The sequence below is a fragment of the Pleurodeles waltl genome, chromosome 2_2 (assembly GCF_031143425.1).
Source record: "Pleurodeles waltl isolate 20211129_DDA chromosome 2_2, aPleWal1.hap1.20221129, whole genome shotgun sequence".
Lineage (NCBI taxonomy): Eukaryota > Metazoa > Chordata > Amphibia > Caudata > Salamandridae > Pleurodeles > Pleurodeles waltl.
In genome coordinates, this window is record NC_090439.1 from 63,305,024 (window position 1) to 63,332,058 (window position 27,035).

At 43.0% G+C, this 27,035-nt stretch overlaps 1 protein-coding gene across 3 annotated transcripts in view; it reads right to left on the reverse strand.

Moving 5' to 3' along the window:
* Positions 1 to 27,035, reverse strand: part of LPCAT1 (lysophosphatidylcholine acyltransferase 1) — a 510,913-nt gene that overhangs the window by 230,103 nt on the left and 253,775 nt on the right. The gene's annotated exons all lie outside the window — the stretch shown is intronic.

Below are 27,035 nucleotides of genomic sequence, written 5' to 3' on the forward strand. Positions count from 1 at the left end.
TCTCTGTGCTGTGCAATAGCTTTATGAAAGAAAGCTAAACAGATTTCTTTCTCCGCTCATTCACATTACTATATCTATCAGCAGGGCAATGGCTCAAAAATGAAGCAAATACTAAACTCATTTAGATAACTAGAAAACAAAACTTGCTGTACTGTTAAGCATCTTTTTTGCACTTAAAAGTATAAAAGGCTGTGATGGCAAGCACAAAAATACTGCCAACTGTGCCCATTTTTTACTAAGTCCAGACGTGTTACGAGCAGTTTGGTGGTGAGCTGTGGGATACTGATGCCTTAAGAAAGCAAGCATTTTCAATGCAACGGGTCTTGCATTTGTTCAAGATAGAGCTATTAGCGTTGTAAAGCACAAAAAAAAAAAAAAAGGCGCGATCGCACTATGTACAAAGCAGCTCGATCGCGCTGCGTGGAAAATAAACAGATAAAGTATTCCGGACTCCAGGCTGAAAACATCGAGCCTCGTATGTTTTTGGTACTTTACCGGTGCTGTGTAGGTGGGCTAAACACCAGAAAAGGCATGACTACGCATGCCTTTCACAAATGAAAGCAAGAGGATTTTAAAAGGCAAGCCCATAAACCAATGTAAGTGGCTGATGTGGCATGGGCGTAGTTTCAAGCCCAAAGAGAGATTACAGAATGGACGGAGCACTTTGTGCTCGCCCATAACAAAAAGGGGTGCGAGGTGGGAGATCCCGAGTTAAATTTCACCTGATTGAGTTTAACATCCGTAATTTACAGTGTGTCTTTTTTGACAAGGCACATTTGATTGCTCAGGAAAATGGCCCTCAGTGCGGAAACAGCAAACAGCACAGACTGTGGGACGACGAATGCATGTATCTCTAGAAAGACAGTCGAGGAAAAAGGAAGAGGAAAGAGAATTAAACCAGAGAAAGTCAGGTTAAGAAAGAAGACGACACAAACAAAGACTAGAAAAAAAAACGTAGGCAGAAAAATATACTGCTAGTGGTTAATCTGCATACACATTAAAAACCATTTGACTAATGTGAGAACGTAGACCCCATAACATGCAGCATCAAATCCTTTAGGAAATACTAAAACTTTTCAGTAGAGTCAAGTGCTGACGTTTCTGCAGTTTAAAACTAGTACCCTTCAAATCACAGAAAATCAAAACACTATCCGAAAAATGTCGTTCAAGGCAGACCCATGGCGATGGAAAATAAATCTTAGGAATGGATACAACTGGGTCTCTGAACTGAGTAACTGATATCAGTGGTGGAGGCCTACTGTAGGTTTTTTTTTTTTTGGGGGGGGGGATGCTTGTCAGCAAGATGAGGCCAAGCACATACCAATGGACCCGCACATCTAAATTAGTGTCCACCACAGAAACTATGGGGAAACCTATGGGCCAGAGACATACTGACAGTCCTGGGGGTTCATCTGCTTGGATACAAATGGAGGAACTGTTTTCTTTGTGAAAGATTAAATGGCTGGAGTTTTTGAAATGGAACAAATGTGCGCCAGTCCGATTTTCTAAGGGGACTGCTAAAACATTCCGCTGAAATTCTTCTTTGTCATCTTCCATTCAATCTCACCATATAAGGTTGTGAAGCCTTCACTAGGTGCAACCTTACACCAACTTTCTCTTTTAACTTCCTCCTTTTTTTTTTTTTTTTTACAGAACACAACCTAGCAGTGGAACATTTCCAAAACCAATTCTAGACAGTTGCAAACCTTATGACACTACACTCCAACCTATGTATCCTTGGTGACCTAAACATAGGTTTATCAAACCATAACATGCCGCATCCCAGAACGATCATCACTAACCCAGACCCACTGAAAGTACATCAGTCACCAAACCACTCACATCGCTGGGCACGTCCTAGAAGTAATTTTTTGTCAATCCAGAATTAGTAACTTTCCAAAGCCTTACTCAAGTCACATGATCAGACCACCATTACCTTCTGGTAGCTTTCCAACACAAGACACTACAACCCTCCACACCTAAGCACACCTTACCAACAAGCACATGTTGACCTTGAAACAAACTGAATTATGAGGACTAGAAATACAACTGATTTCAAACACAGAACTGGACACAATAAATTCTGTTACAAAACTCCACGATTGGCTCCTAGAAGGCTCTGACATCCGAATTCCACTAAAAACAACAAAACATGCCAAATGAAAACAAGCACCTTTGTTTAATGCAGATCTTAAAAAGATTAAACAAATTGCAAAGCAGCGATGTACCTGACTCCTCGACACTGAAGAAAAACTTTGCCTAAGCAAACACAACAGCTAATACTCACACATAATTCAGAATACAAAATGTGCAAATAAAGAATTTTATAAAACTCTCAGCAGATTTCATGAACCTAAACGCACAGAAGGAAACCATCCCATTTTCCAAGAATTTACTGACTGTCAAATCATTAAACAATCAAAGCAGATATGTTGGATTCCTATTTAAACAAACAAAAAAAAGCACCAGCAACCCCTCTTCCCAAAAAGTAGCTTATTCCAGCCTCTCCATTTCTTCAAACTATCAGAAACTGAATTTATGGTTCTTGTCAAAACAAGCAGGCCAGCAAGCTGCCTCTCTGACCCTTGTCTATCACAAATCTTCAATAACATCCTTTTAACAACCTCTGCTACCACCTCAGTCAGACCAACCATCAATAATTTATTTACAACATTTTTTTCCTAAGACTTAGACAAGACATACATACCTACCTTATTAACGAAAATAAGTGTGAACCCTCAAGACCCAGACAATTACAGACTTACTGCAAATGGACCACTCCTCAGGAAACTAATAGAAAGATCAACATTTACCCAGATCTCGCCATTCATTGAAGATAACTTGCTGCATTCCAATGTCCAACCAGGATTCCATTCAGTAAGTGGCACAGAATCTGCCCTAACTGCCATCTGGGATAACCTTAAAAACACAGTAGACCATGGCAGGGTTACTGCACTACTTCTCTTGGATATTTCAGCTGCCTTCAGTACAGTTGATTGTGACACTCTAATCCAAAGACTCTGCAAAGCCAGCAAAGGGGATTTCTCGTGATTGGATCACATCCTATCTCAAAAACAGAACAAATCCATACTCCTCTTTTCTCATCCAAATGCTACACCATAAAAGAATAGGCCTCTCAAGACTATCATATCGCCCATGCTTTTCAACATCTACATGAAGTCATTATGAGCAATGAGCAATGAATTTCAGCTCACTTGCTAGAACTATGCAGATAGCACACTTACTTCTTAAACTGGAAAGCCCCAAAGACCTTGGAAACTGAAAAATCTTCAGCTGCCTTCAAGCAATTCATCAGTGGTTAACATTTAGCCATCTGAAATTGAATGTGTCTGAAACTAAAATACTCACCTGTGACGACTGGAAAAATAATGATCCAATCTCCGCCTGACCTGATGGTCTGGGGCCACCCTGAAGTATCCAAGGAAGAAAGTAATCTCAGGAATTTCATGGACTCTAAGCTATAACAGTGTGCCCAAGTGGATATGTTAGCAAGATAAAGCTTCCTTAATGTGAAAACTCTTTTAGGATTTCCACAGAAGGACCAAGCAATTTCTTTTGCATTGTTTAAACTTGAATATGCCAATGGCCACTCCCATGGATCACCTCTATCAGCCATGAAAAGACTACAAAGAATGCAAAACACTGCTGCCAGACTACTCCTACATATAAAGCTACAAACACACATCTCACCTGCCTTAAGGGCCCTACATTCTTTACTGGTTGCCAGAAGATCTATTTTCAATTTGCTTTGCATCACCCACAAAGCAATACATGTAATAGGACTACTTTGCATCAGGAAGAAATTCACAAAATGTGTACAACAAAGTAACCTCTGCTCCAGATTGGCGCCTGCCTCAAAATCCCAGCATACAAGGAAAGAAAACAAGGGTAGAACATCTTTCTCTATTCAAGCATCCAAACTATGGAATTTATTACCTCCAAACACAAGATCCACAGACAACCATCTTATCTTCAGACTAATCACTCAAGAGCATGACCACCATATTCAAAATACAAATATACAGCAATATAATGCACAAGACACCAATGGTGCATATACGTGTGTTTGTAAACAGGTATACTTTGTTTCTGTATTCAGATATGTGCATTTCATTGTACAAATATACATTAGTTATGAATACATACACATACTTTCATATATTTATGCTTAATAAATGTTCAAAATGTATATATTATTTATGGTTACAATATATACAACAAAACAACACATGAGAGAGTGAGAAGGAACCAGACCTGCTTACCTTCCTATGTCATAAACCAAGACCAATAATAGCAGGAGATCAAAAACATGATTTTATATCCCTGCCAGAATCTTATGTTCTTTTTAAAAGACCCTTCACCCACCGACCTAGTTGGCGGCATGCTTCATCATCGGGGTCCCACCCCGGGTGAGTAGCGCCTCCGGGTGAGCTTCTTTGCCTGATTACAGCGGAGCAGATTCAAGGTTTCAGTACACCTGGATTCTGAAATGTACAAAATAGAAGAAGGGGTATCTGAAATTGTCTAGAAGGTGCCCTTAGACAAATCTCTTTACCTCTTTATTGGTGCTCTCTGACCAGATTAAAAACAATTTGATGTTATTGCAGTAATTATGTACCCCGACATCTAGAACACAGCATATTCCAGCCATCAACTACTGCACAGCAGAGGGGTCGAAATTGGCTTTCTTCAGGACCTAATACTACATCAGCTCACTAGACTGGTGCATCAATATCTTATACATATTACTTACTGATCCCTCCTTATGTAGGACCTGCTCCACTTGAGAATTTGTACCCTCTATTTAAATTGCTTCATTGAAGTCCCAGAAAGGTGACCCCTGTGTCACACATTCGTCAAGGGATGTCACCCGCTAGTCACCTAGATACAATCCTAGGTCCTTTGGATATTTAAAAAAAAAAAAAAAACATAAAATTCTGACAGGGATATATAATCTGGTTTTGCAACTCCTGCTTTTGTTGGTCATGGTTTAAAATATATGCATCCTTATATTTAAGCTCAAAATTTATATAGGTCATTACATAAATAATCGAAGTATTCGACTAAATGCTTATGGGTCTCTTATGATCACTATTACAACAAATAAACATGATTCTACAGAAGTATGTGTAAATGTCAACTATTTAATACACTTCCTACTTAACAAAATAAATACATAAATCAAAAACAAATAAATAAAAACAAATAATTAATGAAGAAAACCAAAATTAATATAGGTATGTATCTCTATACATATATTTTTATTGTCACTAGGTGAATTAAAAATAAAAATGCGGAAATAAATTTGATGAAAAACAAAGATAAAAAATAGTATACACACACACACATATATATATATATATATATATATAAAAATCACTTTATCATTATATCCATATAGAAGTATATTAATACATCACTTAAATAAGGTGATGTGCACGCTTATGGGTTTATTTTTCTGTAATAACTCATATTTGTCACAATGTGTAAATGTGATTATAACAACTGTATTGATCAGTACCTCACTACTGAAATATTGGGGGACAAATACAAATTATTAATATAATTAAGAAAAAGAGAAAAAAAAAAAAATTAAAAATAAATTTTACAGCAAAAATGGAAAGCCCAAATTTGTGAATATGTATCCATGCATGTACCAATGGGGCTTTATCCAGTACAGTTTTATAGCTTATTAGTTTCCAGATGAGTATTATGTTAAGAGATGTATGTATACCTCTTATGTGTGGTAATGTAACATCACCAAACAACCTCTCTATGATTCATCCTTTTCCTTTTCCACGATATCCCCTACTTGCCCACTTTGACTCATCCCAAACCTCTATTACTACTATGAACTCATAAATAACCCTTTCCAAACTCTTCCCTTCATTACCTATCTTTTATCCTGTTCATCCACCAAAAAGACTCTCTGACTCATTCCAAACCTCTTTTAATACTGTGAACTCCCAAATAATAATTTCTAATCCATTCTTTCTCTATTCAGCTTTTATCCTATTTATCCAAATAACAGACTTGCATGTCTACCGGACCCACAACTCCCAGAAACAATGTATATTTCCCATTCACTAATCCACCTTTGGGTTCTGGAGTAGAATGTTACTCGCTGGAAAGCGCTTTAAAGCCTTGTCAGGGATTGTAAGAGCTATATAAGAAAAATGTTACCCTGTAAGCATCTGTTCGTGGCATATATTACTATAGATTCACATGCTGTGCAAACTCCTGCCATCTAATATTGGGCTCGGACATGTGCAGCTTGTTTTTGTTCAAAGACGTCTTTTCCAGTCTTGAGGTATGGGGATTCTACCTATTTTGAGAAATGTGCAGGGGCATGTTTTTCCCACACGGACGACAAAGCTATAGATGGAGCACAAAGATACAGAAAAGATGACCATGCGAAGTAAAGAATTAAAGTAAGAGAATCTGCAACAGACCCACACAGCCGGGTAGGGTGGTGGGTGCATGTGAATCTACAGCACTACATGGTACAAGCTTACAGGGTAGTAACATTTTCAGTCGTGGCATGTGTAGCTGCAGATACACATTCTGTACATAGACTGTGAAGCAGTCCTCCCCAAAAGCGATTGCTTAGCCTTAAAATGATGCAGAAGGTTGAAACAGTGTGCTTAATACAACCTAGCCAACTCTAGCTTGTTGTCTAGTCAGGACTTCCACACAGTAATATTTAGTAAAAGGGTAAAAAGTGGACCAAGTAGCTGCTTTACAGATGTCAGCTTGTGGTATATTCTCTAAGAAAGCCGTAGAAGCTCCTTTCTTGCAAATGGAATGGGGTCTAGTAAGGACAGGTAGGGCCATTTTAGCTTTAGCATAACAATTTTGAATACACATGGCAAGCCAATACGCAATCCCTGCTTTGGATATGGCAAGACCCTTGTGTGGCCTGGACGAGTATACGAAGAGTTGTTGTGTCTTACGAAAGGGTTTTGTTCTATCCACATAACACATTACTGTTCTACCCACATAATACAGTAATGTTATTTTGAAATGTGGGGTATGCAAGGCATGTTCTGCAACCAACTCTGGATGTGGAAAGAAAACTGGCAACTCGATTGTTTGAATGAAGAGTGAAGCGTGCTTCCTATTCTGCAGGTAAGAAGCAAAAAGCAGCCAAATGTAACCGAATAGAGGTGTAGGCAAGGTCAGACTCCTGAGGGTGAACAAGTAATAGACAACGTTTTGTACAGACAGTGAGAGAGGATTGACCTATTGTGGTAGAGAATAGTGTACAAAACGCTTCCATTTGTCCACGTAAAAGGCCTTGGTAGTAGTCCTTCATGTGTTGCAAAGAAAGGACATATATTCATCTGATAGTTTGAGATAACTAAACTCTACGACCTCAGGAGCCAGAACACAAAACTGGGCTGCTGAGAATTAGGGTAGCTGAGAGTTCCATGGTTTTGCGTGAGAAGGTTCAGCCTGTTGGGAAGCTTCTTGTGGGGAGCTAGAGAGACTTCCAGCAGAGTGGAGTGCCAAGGCTGGCTTGCCCAGAAGAAAGAGGCAGAAAAGCATAGGCAAATATTCCAGACCAGTTTATCCATAGTCCATTGGCCATGGACTGAAGTGTGGTAACCTTACAGCGATGTTAGGGCATTTTGTGTTTTCAGAGGTGGCACACAAGTCTATGTGAGGAAACCCCCACCGCCGGAAGTGAAGTGAGGTCTTGGGGTGGAGTTCTCACTCATGGACTTGTTGATGCTTCCCTGCTGAGTAGGTCAGGCCAAGTCATTGTCGAGGACGGGAATTGACTGTATGAACATCTGCACTTTGTGATTTATTGCCCACCTTCAGATGCTCTGGGCTAAAGCAGACAGCAGGGGTGAGTGCTTGCCCCCTTGCTTTTGTAGGTAAAATATGGCTGTGGTGTTGTTCGTGCGACGAAAACAACCTTGTTGTGAATGAGGTGAAAGGAATGCTTGAAGATCGAGCTGAATAGCCAGCAGTTCTAGGTGGTTGATGAATAGGCCCTGGTGCATGGGTGCCCACAAGCCCTCTATTGAGTGATGCTGCAGATGTGTTCCCCATCCGGTGAGCAAGGCGTCCGTGATTATGGTCTCTTGAGGAACTGGGTCTATAAAGAGATGTCCCTGCAATAGGTTGTTGGCATTCCACCACTGCAGAGTGATGTCTACAGCCCAAAATCAAAATCAACACTAGATTCTTCCACAGACCTTCTGCCTGGGACCACTGTGCTACTAGACACTGCTGCACGGGACGCATCGGTAACCTTGCATGAGGAACTATTGCAATGCAGGACGCCATCATGTCTAACTAACAAATTACTGTTCTGACAGTTACCCGATAAAGATGAAAAAGAGGTTGCAATTTTTGGAAAGTGTTGACCCTGGTTAGACTTGAATATGCCTTCCCCACCCTTAAGTCCTCACTCTTGAGTAGCCTCGAGGAAGGGTTGGACTTGGAGGGGCTGAAGTTGACATTTGGCTATATTCAGCATGAAGCCCAGCTTGTGAAGAAGCCCTACGAATGTCTACATCACTCAGGCACTCATACAGGTGGAGGGTTGGGGAACACTAGTTGAAAAGACAAAAAATGCAAGTAAAGACAATACTACACTGGACCATTTTAATAGAATACTTGAGAGTAAATGCAGCCCAGAGAGATCTAATAGTTACTGAGTCACATATTTTTCTGGATGATGCCTCTTTTTGAAGGAATGGGTCGCTGATAGCAAGGAAATGCACCAGACAATGGCTCATCCTAATTATAAAACACAGCTAAAAAAAAATATCAGATGCCCTTGTTATCCAGAAACAGACAAGTGAGAATCTGTTGAAAATTCAAACCAAGCACAGTGCCTTTAAAAAGAAGCTAGAAGAGGTAAACAATGAGGTGACAGAATATACAGGGTCCCTAGTCCAGTCAAGGATAAGCTAACTGCAATCTGAAAAAACTTCCGGGAGAAAAAAAAAAGTTTACCCCTACATCACAGATGACTACGTACCTCAAAAATATTCAACTAATAAGAAGACACTCTTACAGGGGAGAAAACCAAGCGGGACATCTAGTTTAGGCTGTGATAGCAGTGAGGATGGCTCAAGACAAAGAGGGAGAAGATGGACATCTTCTCAAGGGCTTTCATAAATATACCGTCTTCCGGCAGCAGGACCAGGATTTGGCTGGCCCTCTGTATATCCGTCTGTACACCCCTTACAAGTCTATCCAAATCCCCACCCTTTTTTTTTATCAAGAGGTTGTGGAAAAAGGGGAGAAAAAAAAAAGGGTCAGAAGGTCCAGAGGGAGGACCCCAACCAAAGAGTAACACAGAACATAACAAGTGATCCCATGCCAAGGACAAACAAAGAGGGAGCCTGGTGATAAACCTCAAAGACACAGAACTAACACCCCAAAAGGAAATTGTTCTGAATAAAAGATTAGGGTTTGTATCTATTAATAATAAAATTGATACATGTAATCTAAAATAAAAATCGGCAGAGTTCTTCAGTAAAATTCAACTGAAAATATTATTTTCTAATGAGACCCTGGAAAGCACGAATAAGGGGGATGCAGATTTGCTTCCTAAATACACGTTTGTGTCAGCACACACCCAGTTACCCCAGGCGATCACAACCTTTGAGCAAGCAGTGATATGTATTGATTATTTCAACCAGGAAGCTGTAAATTGAGCGTGAAATTACATCATACACTATATCTGGATCAGGTGGTACATCGTGCACTCAACAGAATAAGGAATAACAGGGAGGCATTGTCAGAAACAGTGAGTACACCCAAAAAGGATAGGCTTATATGTGTGACCACCTTCTGTACAACCTCAAACACCATTAAAAAAAGTCATAAATGAAAATTCCAATAACTTGGGGTTATAAAAGCCTATGTTCTCATTCAAGAGGAGTGCTAGCACCAAGGATAAGCTAGTGAATAAAAGAATGCATAACAAGAAGCCAGCACCGGAGTCCAGAATATGGAATTTACCTCCAATAGTTGAACACAGTGCATGTGGCTGATGTAATATTTGCCTCCTCACAAAAACTAACAAATCAATTGATTTCGGACTGAAATTTCCTTGGGTTTTGACCAAACACATGACTTGTAATTCAGAGAATGTAGTCTACCTGATTAGGTATCTCTGGAACATATTATACATAGGTACACTATGTATGATACTTGAAAGGTAGAAATATGGATAATGGAACACAGAAGCAATATCAAGTGCAAGAAAACATTAACAAAATTGACCACACATTCTAGAACACAACTATTCAACTAACAACCTAACTTAAACAAACCTGAAATACTACCTAATGTCAGGGATGCTCAAGGTTTCCTGTTGAAGCGTGAACAGCATTGATTATTTAGGCTTGGTAGCCAGAATAAGGGGACTGAACGACAATATCCCACGGCATCACTTAAATAACTTATAAGGGTTTAGGAAATACTATATTGAGATGATCACCTTATAGTTTATTATACAAAGACACCAAGTAGCAATATGATAGCAACCTCCATTACATGGGAAAATGAAACACATCACCCATTGTTTTGTAGACTAATATAGATTGGGCTCTATACTACAGGGAGGAATGAATCACATTCTTCACTAGTATTAGAAACAAACATAACTTGACCTGTCCCCTTTAAACACCAACTAGTTATGAAAGATAGTGGAATGAATATATATGGTTTCTCAAAGAGATAGGTCTTGTGTCATTGTGAACATCCACGCAAATAGGAGATAGGGTTTACAATCTAGTTGCCTATTCACCAGACATCATGATAAGCAATTAAGAAGTATGACTAGTGGTCTAGCTGCCTGTTCACCCAACGTCATAAAATCATCTGCCATGACATGGCCTGCGCAGACCAAACTAAAATCCCCACTACAAAGACTATAGCTATCAACGAAGCGTATGGAGCGGTTTTTGAAGCAGCAACAGGCTCTTGAAGTAATAAGTGGTGGGGGTGAATATATTTTTGACAGCACTTGGTCTCCTTTTCTGACTACCATAACACCAGTAGAGGGGAAACTGACAAAACAAAATGTAAGAGACATTTACTAACTGGTCGATTTCTGGAGGCAACATCGCTATGTACAGAAGCATGTAATAAGTAACCTCGAACAGGGTAAATAAGCAATCTTTTCAGATTACAAAACTCAATAAGAATGATACATGAAGCATCCACCAACTTTTACGCATTATGTACACAGTCTGTGACTACAGGGCAACACTCCCGCTCCCACCCCTGGTTAGGCGATACTAACCAGACGTTTGGTTAAGACAACCCTAGACATCATGTTTAGATGCCATGTAGGTCTCCACCGAGTGCTTCACGTTTATGTGTGCAGTGCATTACTGTTCGCAGTACCTCACGTTTTACTCACGAATGCTCTGCATGGAATGTTAATCGAGTGTAATTTTGAAAAAAAATGTATCGCCGGGCACATTCTTCTGCGTGTGACTTGGATATCTACCATTTTTGGTGTGTGATTTATAAGAATGGTTTTCTGGGGGGGGGGGGGCGTGCCACTGACACGGTGGACTAACCGCATTCTCCGTGAGCTCCAGCTACACAAAGCTAATCTGACAGTAACCCTACCTTCAAAGAAGTCCTTACACGAAGAAATCCAGACTAAACTAAAAAAGGACTAGCTCTGAGCCGCTAACTGAAGACTCTCACTGACGATACTGCAGCTGGACTCCATAAGAAAACCGCGTCCCGAGCCGATTGAGAAGAAAAACAATGGCAGAGGAAGCGGAGCGCTACGGCAACTGAGAGACCTGGGAGAATGCCTGAGAACAGTAACCCAGCGGCAGTGTGTGCTCATCCATAGATATACCCCAATGTGAATTGGCAGCTGTTCAGAAAGACTTGCAGCTGCCGTGCAGGTCCTCTGGGTGAAGGAGACCCTGCAGAGAGATATACCTGATCCAGACTCAGCACAGACGAAACTCGAACGAGACAAATGACTAAGACCTGCACCGGGAAGGCACACCCGTGGAATCTACCGTGACACGGGGCAAACCATACCTACCCCCTTGCCCAACCACCTGAAATTGCAACGCCTTGGAGCACTGAAGATGCAAGAAAGTCAAGAGCGCAGCACAAGGACGGTGCCGACAGAAAAGGGGGAGCGCCCAGCCCGTGTAAGGAGAGGCAGGCATAACTGGCTATTGGAAGGGCTGTGGCAGAGAGAGCTAACCCGACATCGCTGCCGGGTAGCCAGCAAGCCCTCAGCTAACCTTGCTACTTCTGCAAACAGCTATACAGAGGCCGGCTCACTATGCAGCCCCGGTAGACCTGAAGTCACATCCCCAAAGACAACTGTGAGGTGATTGAAGGGGCCCACTCTCGAGCTCCTGCGCTAAGGACTGAATAGTAATATCTGCCTCTCTGCATGGCCCACACTGATGAGGGGTCTGCCAAGTGGGAGTCAGAAAAAGGTAACTAAGTGTCTCTGATTGTACCGCATATCATACAGTTGGGTTTGCTCAGATGCAGAGGCCTGGACCAGACCCAGTGCTGCAAGAGAACCCTCCTGGGTCCTGAATATTTAGTGATACATCAGAGGGCTTGAAAAGCACAGTCACAGGAAGAAGGTTCAGCAGGATGGCTCAGTGCACCAGGGAGGCCCAAGTGATGGCTGAACCTGGTCCCCTTGCACATACCTCTTCGTGTCCTCTGAGGATATGTTGAGGGTGAAGATTATCTGACGCACAGACATTCCAGTAGGGAAGAAAGGGTCTGAGCCCACTAGCTCTCACCATGCAGCATCTGAGACACTATCAAAGGAAGAATACTGGACATCCCATATCATTGCTAAACCCACAGCCAAAATGCAATCATGGCAAAAGACAAAGAAATTAGACACCAAAGCCACTGCAAGATGGACCGATATACTTGGGTGGGGGCCTCCCACAACAGACCAAGAAGAAGATCTTCAACCTATGCTGAATAACTCCACCATCCTACAGGTGCTCCAATCTACAGGAGAGGTGCTCTAAGGGAAGATCAGGGAGTTTGGTTCAGCGGTCACTTTGCTGTGCCAGGATTTACTCAAAGTATTGGATGGAGTGACAGAAGCAGAAACCAGGATTTCAGAGGTTGAAGGTGTGATGTAGGACCTTAAGAAGGGAATGGGGGAACTCAAAACAACAAATAGAGATGTTATGTGGCACATGGAAGATGCAGAACACCGCGCCTGGAGAAATAATCTCTGCTTTTTCGGATTTCCAGAAGGGTACTTACACCAAGGTATTTTTGAAGACCTGGGTGAAATACAGTCTCTCCCCAGATCAATTCTCCACCTGCTTTGTAACAGAACAGGCACATAGGACCTTGAGTGGCAGGCCGCTGCCAAGAGCACCACCTCAACCCATAATTGCGAAATTCCTCAATTTCCTAGATTGAGATATGATCCTCCAAGAAACTTGGTGCAAAGGAGAGATGCCCCACGAAAACTCCAAGATCATGGTGATCCCTGATTACACCCATGAGCTGCAACGCCAACACCACACATTGGACTCGGTGAAGACGAAATTAAGAGCCCTTCAACAACAAATGTTGCCATTTCCTGCAAAACTGAAGATCCTGTATCAGGGTAAAACCATCTTTCTCCAAACACCTGAAAAAAGCCTGGGAATTGCTGGATGAAAGACCCCGACTCTCATCACTAGCAGACTAGGGATCCGGAAGACCAGAAGCCTGAGATACAAGGTCCCAAACCAAAGAGAGCTAGTGATGAAAGGAGAAGAGGAGACACATGATGAGACACTGCAACAGAGAAATTCCATAACCAGCAAAGGGGCCAGATTGCAGAAAAAGGATCATCATCCGATATGGATGAAGATCTTAAACCATCTCTAGGAATAGTGAGGAAATCTGATCTGCTGCATGCATCCCCATCGAGAACGGTAGAGGACAAACTCTCCTCAGACACGGAGGGTCTGCATCCAATCGCAATCCTGGAAAAAGACAACAGTAGTCAGGAGTCACAACTGCAGACCCATGTTCTGGACTCAGAAAGACAATGCCCTTCAGAAGGCAACAATAAGCCAGAGGCTGGAGGAGTGGAAATTCACCAGCCGTCCAGGCTACACACAAATGAACACTGAGCAGTCGAGAGAACACAAGTTTTAACTTTGCATTTCTTCTTTTTTCTTTCCTTACTTGTTCTTTCACCAAAACCTCAGACACAGATAACAGTGTTTTTGTTTACCAGTTAGTTGGTGGGTATTGCTTATTAGGTTGGCTGTTCGAACTCTAGACGGGGAAAACAGACCTCTAAGGCATGACCTTCGACAGAGTTTGCGGTCTGGTAGCTGCCTACATAGGGAGACTAAAACCAGATATGGCATTCCTCAAGGAGATGCACCTAAGGGGTTCACACTGTAGATTTCTGGGAAGAGGAGCCTATGTAGCACTGGCACAAGCAGGTTTTACCACAGACTCCCAAGGGGTAGCCATTTTGATCAGCAAAACACTCCCTTTTCAAACAGAAAAGTCCTGGATAGACATATGTAGGAGATACACCGCAGTGACAGGGACGTGGGGACGGAAAAGCTTTACACTAATTAACCTCTATGCTCCTGGCGAATACAACAAAAAAACAAGGGGAAAGTAGCTGAGATATTACTCGAAACAGATTCCCCTTTCCCTATAGTTGGAGATTTCAACAATGTCCTTAGCCAGGACCTATATTGCTTGGGTTCTTCTCAGACACAGTCGAGGGACACACCGCTGGCGCGATTTGTACAGCCCATAGCTCTATCAGATCTTTGGTGCTGCAGTCACCCTAACAACAGACAATATTCTTACTTTTCGGAAGCCCATAAAGTGTTTTCCAGATTGGACTATTTCTTTCCCCCAGCGGGAGGAGGCGGCAAGATAGAAACAGCCGAATACCTGGTGAGAGGCCTCTCCGACCACTCATCACTCCAGATCACTTTCGCCATGAAATGCCATAAGACAAGGGCAAACTGGAGAATGAATGCATGGGAACTAAGGGACGAGTCTGTCTCCTGTGAGCTTAGAATAGATACTGAGTTATACTTTAACATAAATTAAGACTCAGTAGAATCAGCAGTTACCCTATGGGAAGCTTATAAGACAGTCCTGACAGACAGGACACAAAACATAATAGCGCACAAACGGGAAAAGGAAGTGAGGGACATGGAATCCCTGGAAAGATGTCCCTTAGGTTTGGAAAGCCAATCTGGCGAAGGGACAGACTCCCTCACCTTATGCACAATAGCCATTCTTAGAAAGGAGTTCCAAACACTTGCACATAATGAAGCAAAGGTTGAGATTATGGCCATCCAGTACTGTCTATATGATACCGGGGATAAAGCAGGGAAACTGCTGGCATTGTAGGGCAAAAATGAAGTGGAGGCCAGATAGGGACATGCAATACAAGGAGAGGAAGAAGAAACACACGACACAGCCCTAGCGATAGCCCAAGATTTCACATAATACGATAATGACTTTTATAAGGCTGCCCATTAGCGGACAAAACTCAAATACGAGTATTCCTGGGTAAGGTGTTGGTCCCAATGATAACCCCGGGAGACAGAGACGACTTAGAGAAATACATAACACTAGTCCTCGATGCAATAGGCAGACTAAAAATGGGGAAAACCCCTGGTCCTAATGGGATACAGGCAGAGTTCTTTAAGAAAAATGCTGGCCTCCTAAGCCCTCACTTGCTTAAAATTTATATAGAGGTGAAAAAAAGAGGGAACCCTCCAGCCTGACCTCTGTCGTACTACTATAGTAGGTAGCCATAAATCTGGGAGACCTGCTACAAAATGCAGCTATTACCCAATATCACTTATGAGCATTGAAACGCGAAGGTACTCTCAACAATACTAGCCATGTGGCTGGTGGCCGTGATAACGCACTTGATTCATAAAGACCAGTCGGGCTTCATGCCCAAGAGATCAACCAGATATAATCTCCGTAGACTGAATAACAGGATGGAAACCATAAGAGACAGAGAAGACCCACACATCCTCCTACCATTGGATGCGGAGAAGGCATTTGATGCTGTCTACTGGCACTTCCTGACATGGGCCCCGAAGACGTTTCGGTTTGGACTCAATTTTCTGACCTGGATAGAACTGCTCTATAAAACCCCAGTAGCTACAGTTAAGGTGAATGGGGAGACATTGGCTAAATTCCCGATAGGGAGGGGTACGAGGCAAAGATGCCCCCAATCTCCCCTATGTATAGTTCGAGCCCACCCAGACATTACGGGATTTCGCAGAAAGGAAGGAGGCTGAGCAGATCTCCCTTCACGCAGATGATATTCTCCTTATGCCACATGCCAGAGAGAGACCCTACCCAACAGTAACTAATGTTTTTTTAACACTACAGAATACATGTAGGATGAAGAATAAACTGGGATAATTCCTGCCTCTACCCGATGGGAAGATATTTAGATGACCCAGACCTCCCAAATGGCCTCCATATAAACAATACCTGGGAATATATGTGACCATGGATAGGGAAAGGAGACTGGACCGTAACATCAGATGCGTACATATAGCAGAGATGTGGAAAGATGGAAGACCCTACCCCTCACACCATTAGGAAAAGCTGCAATGAGAACCCTGCCAAAACTCCTTTACATCCTGCAAAACACCTATCACATGGTCCCAGAGGAGGCCTTTCTTAAAATCAAGAGGTTCACCGCCTAATATGGAGTAGGGGCCACCCGAGAGTGGTACTAAAGACACTGCAGTGAAATCAACATTAAGGGGGCATAGCCTTACCAGATACAAGGGCTTACTATTGGGTAGCACACTTCATAGTGATAAATGACTGGTGTCACCTACCAGGGGACCACCCAGCCTATGCGCTTGAATGACTGCAGTTTCAGAATAACCCCATTTACACTACATGTGTTGAGGGAAAGGGCTTAGATAACTACTACCAGCAACACAGGCAACAATAGACAGCAGGATGGGAGCAGAGAGATATACAGGATGGTAGAAGAACATTACCTGATAGACACCCCTATGGATGGGGGCATATCTGAAAGAAATAGTAAAACTCAGGGGATTCACAGCCTGGAATATGATTAGAACCTCCATACTGGGCAATCTTGTAGCAGAGGGGTCCCAGATTTAGTTTGAAGCCCTGAAGAAAGAATATCTCTTAAACAAGTTGCAATACTTCAAATACCTACAACTTAAACATGCATGGAGGGGGAGATATTACATATTACGCTATCCCTGAATATGATCACTGGAGGGGAGACTACTCCAGTGATAAATAGAAGCAAAGCGGTTTCAAGGATCTAAAAAACAAATCAGAAACAACGCACCAGACAAAAATAAGAGCTAGACAAAAATTTAACTAGAGGAGCTGAACGAGACAGACGGAACGGCAGTCTTGATGCACCATAGAGAGGCAGTGCTCAAGACATGACTGAGAATGAATCAATTCAAAATTCTACACAGGGAATTCTATGATAGGGCTTGGCTGCACTGCATACGCACGGTAGAATCTTCCAGATGCAGCTCGGAACGGGGAACTTTCTTCCATACCTTATGGGACTGCGCTAAAATTTGAGACTACTGGATTGATATACTAGGTGAACTGAGTAAATTCCCAGCAGCCCCCCAATAAGTCTTATTGGGCATACTGACAGACAGACATACCCAGAGCCAAGCTTTTGTTTAGCAACCCAGGTTGATAGTGGTCAAAAGAGACAGAGCCAAGTTTTGGGGGCCCCGGAAGTGCCAATGCTGCAGGAATGGAAAAGGGGGATGGACCTTTACATGGAAGCAGAAAAGACTGTCTATAAACTTAGAGGATGCCCGAAAACGTAATGTAAAATAAGGGGTCCCTGGATGAGCTACTATTGTATAGACTTGACAAATGGAGAAGACAACCCCCCTTCTACTCTACCCAAATAATATTTGGAATGTTCTGTGCGTCATCCTACAACGTAATGTAAAGATTTTGTGTTCACAGAAACTGATCTGAATATGTACTGTGCTTCTGTAAACCTAATACAAATGCATTTCTCCCTTCGGATCATTGGGTTGATCGGTGTGAGTCTGAACACCAATATTGTATGTCTTAAAAAAATTCAATAAAAATATGTTTTTAAAAATTAAAAAGGAGGGTTTTCTGATTTGCAGAGAAACACTCCTTTCATCAAAACACCCATACAATAAGTAAGGTGCTTGCATGGTACAATATTCAACTCCTTGCTGTTCACTGACAAGACTGACACTAACCTTTACAGTGACTTAGAAATGGAGATCTCAATGTACTGATGAAGGCCATCCAACCTTAGTGGCCCACGTTGTTTAGCCGAAACATGTAGGCAACATCTACTTGGGGGATAGTAGGGTGTTAGATAAAGCCCAGAGACCACATGCAAGATTTTTAATCCTATCAGAGGAACCCACAATTAAAGGATCAAAATCAATAGGGTATTCCTGTTAGACCTGGCATCCTTGGTGTTGTTCCACTGACTTTTTTGCCTTCTGACCTTCTGTTTTTCTGACTTCATTTTTGCTGGCTTCAGAATTCTATGCACTTTACCACTGCTAACGAGTGCTAAAGTGCAGGTGCTCTGTACTCTAAAACATGGTGATATTGGCTTATCCACAATTGGCATATTTAATTTACTTCTAAATCCCTTGTAAAGTGCACTATATGTGCCCAGAGCCTGCAAATTAAATGCTACTAGTGGGCCTTCAGCACTGATTGTGCCACTCACTGATGTAGCCCTTTAAACATGTCTCAGGCCTGAAACTGCAGAGCCTGTGTTCGAAGTTGTAAACTACCATTTCATCCTGGCAAGTGCACCTACGTACCAGGCCCAAACATTCCTTTTTATTAAACATATGACACCCCTAAGGTAGGCCCTATTTAGCCTCAAGGTCAGGGTGCAGTGTAATTAAAAAGTTGGACATGTACTTTGAAGTTTAACAAATTTGTTTTTCACTAATGCAAGACCTATCTCTCTCACATGTTAACATTGGGGATACCTTGAAGCAGCCTTTAAGTGTAACTTTCAATTGCAACAAGATAGAAATTTGGAGTTTGGTGTCTTTATGCGGAGTCCGATTTTAAATTGTAAGTCTGAAAATGACACTTTTATAAAGTTGGCATTTTCTTACTGTAACCATTCTATGTCTCAGCCTGTCTCTGAATACATGTCTGGGGTGGGTGATATCCGTGTTTTGTGCAGTCCCTCTAGACAGTCACACAAAGGAATCTGGGGTGATGGGCCTTCCTGGGCTAGATGGGAGGGAGAAGCTGACACACCTGAATAGGGCTGTGCCTGTCCCCACACAAAGAGCTGCATGACCCCCTGTTGAGTGTCCGGAGCCGAGGAATGAAGGACAGGGACCATGTGCACTTCAAAGGCCTCTCTTTGAGGTCCCCACCACTTCAAAGGCTCAAGTGGGTGTAAGTAATGGACGAAGAGGGTTGGTGTCCAGAATGCCCAGAGGTAGGTTCTGGCATCTTCAGATCTAGTGCCAAACCGGCGGTCAACATCAAGGGGCAAGCCTTCAAGGGGGACTTTAGTGCTGAGGGCATTGTATCCGGCTCGGTAATTCGGTACAGACTATGGCCATGAGCCAGTGGCAGCTCGGAGCCATCTGAAGAAGCATGATAGCTTGATGCTGGTGCCTCACAAGGACGGGTGGTAGTGGTACTCTCTGCAGTCCGCTGCAACGGGCATTGGGCTCGTGGGGACTCTTTGGAATCAGCGTTTGACTCTGAGGGAGCGTCCTCTAACAAGAATGCCTCTTTGATGCCCAGTTGCTGCATAGCTTCCTCCTTGCCTTTGCCAAAGATGTCCGGAGTGTCATCCTCTTGTCTGTGCTGCGCCATTGAAAACGGAGGCAATGCAACACTCCCAACAGTTCTGATGGGTCTTATTAGACAACGCAAGACATGCCACACTAGATTCCTCAGTGATCTAGAGAGAGGCACAGGTTACAAACTTTGTGCAAGTCTGTCCTGTGATATTTGGCATGGCAAGAAGGGCAGAACCAAAAGGGAGTCCTTTCCATTATATGGACATCCTCAACCTTTGAAGGTGATGCGAGTCGAAGGGGCAGACCCCAGCTGCTGGACCGCCAAACTGCTGGACCGCCAAACTTGTGGGGAGGACACCACCAGCATGGCGGTGTCCTCCCCCGAGCATATTACAATGTTCCCGCCAGGCTGACTGTCAAGAACTTTGTAGTACGCTGTTCCGGCCGAGTTGCCTGGCGGGAACAGTACTACAGTATTGGTCTTGGGAGGCCATTATTGTAGCCACCCGCATCCTCGGAATGTGCACCGTCTCCAAAGCAGATAGTGCACATTTTGACGGTGCTGGTCAGGGGCCCCCCTGTGGCCCCTGGCACTGGCTTTCCACCAGCACTCATATATTGGGGTGTTCCCCGGCATGGAAAGGCTGGTGGAAAGCTGAGTTCTAATCAGCCAGGCAGTGCAGAGTTCAGGGCCACCCTGGCTGAATACAATTCAGGCTGCAGTCACCACATCGGGAACCACGTTCTTAGCAGGGAGGGTGGTCTTAAGGCGGGTCCACCTGCCAAGGTTATAATTTGGTGGTCGGACCGCCTGGAGTGCACTGGTCCAAAAGTCACCATGACTGCGGCGGTCCTCGGACTGCCACATTTGTAATGATGGCCTTAATTACTAAGCTGAAGATCAATGGTTGAAAACAAAGTCGTAGAAAGGCAGTGAATTTCTCCACAGAATGTTAAACTGGGTATATGAGGTTTGCTCAGTTTTATTAGGAGTTGCTCGGCTTCCTGCACAGAATTAGTGACCTGAGTATTTTCCCCAACCCCATACATATTTTTAACTCTATCTGAATCCTGTAAATTCCAGGAGCTAGCTTCTTTATTTATTCCTTGAGGAATGCTTGTAAATGGTCTAACAAGCAGTATTTACCTTTTTTTGATGCATACGTGTGGTCTGCATGAACTGTTGGTGTGGTGTATAGCATGAAGCCTTTCACTATGCTCCATTCCTGTAGGAGCATTTTTTTACTTTTAATCAGTTGTGGTGGTGATGCTTTACACAATGTACTCATTTCTTTCTACAAACTCAACTGGCTTGTTGATTACTCATTCAGACTTGTCCTCTAGCTTGGTGAGTGAGAGGACTCTTTTCGGACATCCTTCAAGAGTTCAATATAAGAAGGTCCACTTGTGCGTACCTTAGGAGTCAGCCCTTTGAAAGCTGAGATGGAAAGGAGGAAGGGGAGAGCTTTCCATTCATCAGAGGCAAAAGATGTTTTTTTTAATAGATAATTGTATTGATTTTCAAAATATAAGTAAAATATCTTACAAGTGTTACAAAACTAATAAAAAAGTTAATAGGCTTTCACACAAAACACAGTACGTTTGACATAAATAGCTATGGTGCGCCCCACAGTGTGGTGAGTATGTGCCCATGTAGCCAAAGTTATTGAGTTTCCCAAAACAATGGACAGTTTATCAAATGGCACTCAAACTCTTATTCTCCAGCTCTCATTGCAAAATGGATCTCCTCATCTAAGTGATTTTTTATGCTGAAGTTTGAACAGGAACCGGAGATTCATACATTAAAACGTGTAGGCCAGAAACAGCACTGTTAGAAGGAGTATGCAGCCCACGTGTTGTTGATTACCATGTCAATTACTGGGACTGCTGAAATGCCTACAGATATTTCTTCAACTAGCATTGGGAGGAGTGACCTACCGGTATCTCAGAATCCCGTAGTTGCAGCATGCATACTCGTCTTGTGTGGGTAGCATTGTGCTTAGCATAGGGTATCTTGAAAACTACTTCAAACGCCAATATAGTGTACAATTCTCACATCTTAAGGATTGCTACTTACAATCTTCACCATTTTGATATGGATGCGGATAAAAGGTATAAAATGTTTTTAAGGGAAAAAAAAGGCTGTGATGTTTTTATACTTACCAACTATTTAAATATGCCAATTTAATTCAAGAAAGTTGTCACTTACTATTAAAGGCATACAGTCCGTTGTATTAACATGTGCTGATAAGCAACCTTTTTTCTAGATGTAAGAGGAGAAAACATATCCTGCAAGCTTAAACAGGAAATCTGAACTTTGATCAGCTAAGCCAAATTTCTATGCACATTGTATTACTGACATATTAATTAAAGTATCAGTCATGCCAATTTAAACACAAAAAAAGATTTTCAGTTTAAAGACACTGCACAAGCAGCTTGAGGCTGATGAGAAGGTCGCACAGAGGTTAAAATACTAGACGATTAAAGGCTAAACGAAAAAGAAAATAGAGAATTACAGCAAAATACCCAAGTCACGCTCGCAGTGCTATGAGCTTCCATTGTGTTTGGCCAATGAGTGAGACCACCACATAGGAAAGTTGATGTAGTCAGATATGGTGTCTTACGCAGGCAAGGCTCCAGTTGCTGGCCTGGAGAGAGCCTGCACAGGCTCCTAGTCTGCCTGGGAGCACTCTGGCTTGGTGCTCACAGCCAATCTTGACACTGCTATGAGCACGTCAGGACTGGCCACAGGGCAGGCTGGGAACCTGTGTCTGCAGTCTTTCTGGAGAAGAGATGAGCAGCGCAGTAACGGCGGCAACAGCAACGATTCAGACAAGTTTTTTTTTATTACTAATTACCCCACACCTGTGTGTGCCCCGCCCCTTGTTTTTACCATGAGGCGCTCCTGGTCTTATCTTCCTCTGTGACACAAGAGGTGCTTGTGCCATATCACCATCTGATCCACCATACTTACTTCCTGGTTTGACTTCTTAAAAATGTAATCAACTTACTCAATTCGTAATGTTATGCAGGCACACCAGATGGTTCTTTAGAGCTGCCATTCCAGTGGTCACACACACGGTACAGGCATGTACCAAATGGCTATCCACTAAACTTGCAAGGAGCAAGGGAGACCATGACGGGAGAGAGTGAGTGAGTTTTATGAGGTCACTACTAAAATGGCAAATGCCTAATGAGGCCATCATGCAAATCACCAGAATCATGGCAAAAGTCACGTTCTAGTTTAAACTTAGAAAGATGCCACATTATGATGCCATGCATCCCAGAAACAGGGCAAGCTCCAGAAACCAAGCTTTCCACATTGAGAGTTGCCCCACCCATTTTTTCACCTTGACATTCAGTTCCGTACACTTACAACGTCGAATATGTAAAATATGTTTTGGGTTTCACTAGTAGGAGATAAATTAACATTCTGCATATGGTATGCAATTTTTATAATGTTTTAACCCTTCTGTATACATAGTAATATTTGAAAATCATTCTACTCTGCTTCTTGCTTTAAGGTTTTATTGTATTGTGGCATGTTGATACAATATCTGTTTTAAGGCAAAAAACCCAGATAATTTACCACTTGCAGTTTTAAGAATAGCTACATCTATGATTAGTGACAATTATGAACATAGAGCAAATTAGTTAATGTTTCCCATCCGGGACACAGAAAGTATGCAGATCTGGTGGTGGTACTATATAAAAGGAACTGCAGCACAGACTGCTTAACTCCTCGGGTGCCCTGGATGAGCTGGTCTCGCCCTCGGCCACGGTCACCATGTGCCGAAGATGAGACCAGCTCGTCCTGCTATGGGCCCTCGGGGGAGCGCTGGGGCTCTCCAGAAGGCATGACACCTCCTCCCCCTCCCCTGGGCAGGGATGGAAGGGGAATCGCTTTTACTTCCACCCCACCCCATGGCGTCTGATGACATCAGCGCGCAATCGTGCGCCGACCGGATCAGAGGAGAAATGCATTTCTCCTCTGATCACGTGGAGGGTGCGAGAGAGGCACCAAAGGAAAGGAAAGGTCTTTCCTTTTCTTTGATGTCTCTGTCTGCATTGCTGCTGCCCGATTGCATCTAGGCATCATTTTTTTAAAATGTATTTATTATTTCATTTTATTTTTTTAGATGTGGGGAGCGACCCCTTAGGCGAGGGTCGCTCCCCTGGGGGGGGCAAATTTATTTTAGGCCATTTCTGGCCCCCTTGGGGGCTGATCGGCCTATTTCTATTAGGACAATCTGCCCTCGGGGGGCAGAAACCACTTCAGCAACAGGGATTGGAGTGTGTGTATGTGTGTGTTTTGTTTGAAGGGGCAGCCCCTTGGGCAAGAGTTGCTACCCATGGGGGCACATTACTGTTGGCAATATCTGCCCCCCCCCCCCACCTTGGGGGCATACCGGCCTATTTTTGGAAGGCTCATCTGTCCCCAAGGGGGGCAGAAAGCCCACCAGAGACCAGGGAATATATATATTTTTTTTAAAAGAGGGTGGGGGTATGACCATACCCCCACCCCAAATAAATGGGGCCAAAGTTGTTCCGCCCACTGTAGGGGCAAATGGGGCAATTACCCGCGATCCACTCCCGGGGGGGCAGAAAGCCTACTAGATGCCAGGGAATAAATAAAAAAAAATTAAAAAGTGCTGTGGTGGCTACCAACCAGTATGGGCATGGTTATGCCCCCACCCCAACTGAACGAGGTAACTGGCTTTCAGCTCCCCCCACACACTAAAACATCTTATCCCACTGCAAGCAAGAGGACTATTTTGGGTTTTGGTTTTACATTTGGGCCATGAGAGCTTGTCTAACTTCAAATCGCTCCACTTGGAGTGGTGAGGGCTGCACTTTTTGGACATTGGGGCGCTGCCATGTAGAAAAATCCACAAGTACTATACGACAAAGGTAATGATACACTGATCCAGAGAAACGTGACGGAGAGAGTAGACACAGGGAAGTCCTAATTTTAGGAGCAAGAGTCCTCACACACCAAACTGGGTGTCATGCTTCATCATCAGCTACGCTCCTCGTCAGACTTCCCACATTTTTGCGATGGAACCTTCCGGAATCTGCAGAAATCCACAAAATTCCTACCACCCAGCATTGTCTCATCTATGCCGATAAAAATTCTGCCCCACTTGTCAGCCTAAAAATGTTTCTTTTCAAACTGCCCTTCTGGACCCACTTTGGTTCCCCCTCAATTTTGACATGTTTTGGGCCCACCTACACAAGTGAGGTATCATTTTTACTGGAAATGTTTGGGTTTGGTAGGTTTCTCTATACAGCTGCTGAGCCCAGGATCAAAAACCCAGGTGCCCTTCCCGCCGTAAAAATAGGTAGTTTTGCATTTGATAATTTTGATGTGTCCACATAGTGTTTTGGGGCATTTCCTTTCGCGGGCACTAAGCCTACCAACACAAGTGTGGTACAATTTTTATCCAGAGATTTGTGAGAATGCTGGGTGGAAGGAAATGTGTGGCTCCTCTTAGATTCCAGAACTTTCTATCACCGAAATGTGAGGTAAAAGTGTTTTTTTTTGGGCCAAATTTTTAGGTTTGCAAAGGATTCTGGGAAATAAATCCTGGTGAGAGCCCCACAAGTCACCCAATCTTGGATTCCCCTAGGTGTCTAGTTTTTAAAAATGCACAGGTTTAGCAGGTTTCCCAAGGTACCAGCTGAGCTAGAGGTCAAAGGCCACAGCTCAGCACTTTGCAAAAAACAGCTCTGTTTTCTTTCGGAAAATGTGATGTGTCCACATTGTGTTTTGGGGCACTGGCTAGGTTTACCCACACAAGTGAGGTACCATTTTTATCGGGAGAATTAGGGGAACGCTGGGTGGAAGGAAATTTGTGGCTCCTCTCAGATTCCAGACTCAGATTCCAGTACTTTCTGTCACCGAAATGAAAGAAAAAAGTGTTTTTCTGCCAGATTGAGGTTTGCAAAGGATTCTGGGTAACAGAACGTGGTGAGAGTCCCACAAGTCACACCATCTTGGATTCCCCTAGGTGTCTAGTTTTAAAAAAAATGCACAGGTTCGGTAGGTTTCCTTAGGTGCCAGCTGAGCTAGAGGCCAAAATCCACAGCTAGACACTTTGCAAAAAACAGCTGTTTTCTTTGGGAAAATGTAATGTATCCACCTTGTGTTTTGGGGCATTTCCTGTCACAGGCACTAGGCCTACCCACACAAGTGAGGTACCATTTTTATCGGGAGACGTGGGGGAACGCGGGGTGGAAGGAAATTTGTGGCTCTTCTCAGATTCCAGAACATCCTGTAACCGAAATGCGAGGAAAAATAGTTTTTTTGGCCACATTTTGAGGTTTGCAAAGGATTCTGGGTAACAGAACCTGGTCAGAGCCCCACAAATAACCCCATCCTAGATTCCTCTAGGTGTCTAGTGTTAAAAAAAAAATGCACAGGTTTGGTAGGTTTCCCTAGATGCCGGATGAGCTGGAGGCCAAAATCCATAGCTAGGCACTTTCCAAAAAACACGTCAGATTTCAATGTAAAAATGTGATGTGTCCATGTTGAGTTTCCTGTCGCAGGCACTTGGCCTACCCACATAAGTGAGGTACCATTTTTATCGGGAGACTTGGAGGAAACGCAGAATAGAATAACAAGTGTTATTGCCCGTTGGTTTTCTCTACATTTTTTCCTTCCAAATGTAAGACAAGACAGTGTGTAAAAAAAGGCGTCTATTTGAGAAATGCACTGTAATATGGGACCCCGGAATTAAAGAGATGTGCAAATAACCACTGCTTCTCAACACCGTATCTTGTGCTCATTTTGGAAATACAATGGTTTCATTGATACCTATTTCTCAATCTTTATATTTCAGCAAATGAATTTCTGTATACCCGGTAAAGAATGAAAACCCATTGGAAGGTGCAGCTCATTTATTGGCTCTAGGTACCTAGGGTTCTTGATTAACCTAAGAGCTCTATGTATCTCTCCAACCATTACAGTCCAGCAGATGTAAAGGTATATTGCTTTTGAAAATCTGACATTGCAGGAATAAGTTACAGAGTAAATTATGGAGAAAAACTGATGTTTTTTCACCTCAATTTCTTTTTTTTCTTTTTTATTTCAGCTGTTATTTCCTATAAGAAAACCTTGTAGGATCTACAGAAATGACCCCTTAGTGAATTCGGGATTTTGTCTACGTTTCAGAAATGTTTAGCTTTCTGGGATCCAACATTGGTTTCTCACCC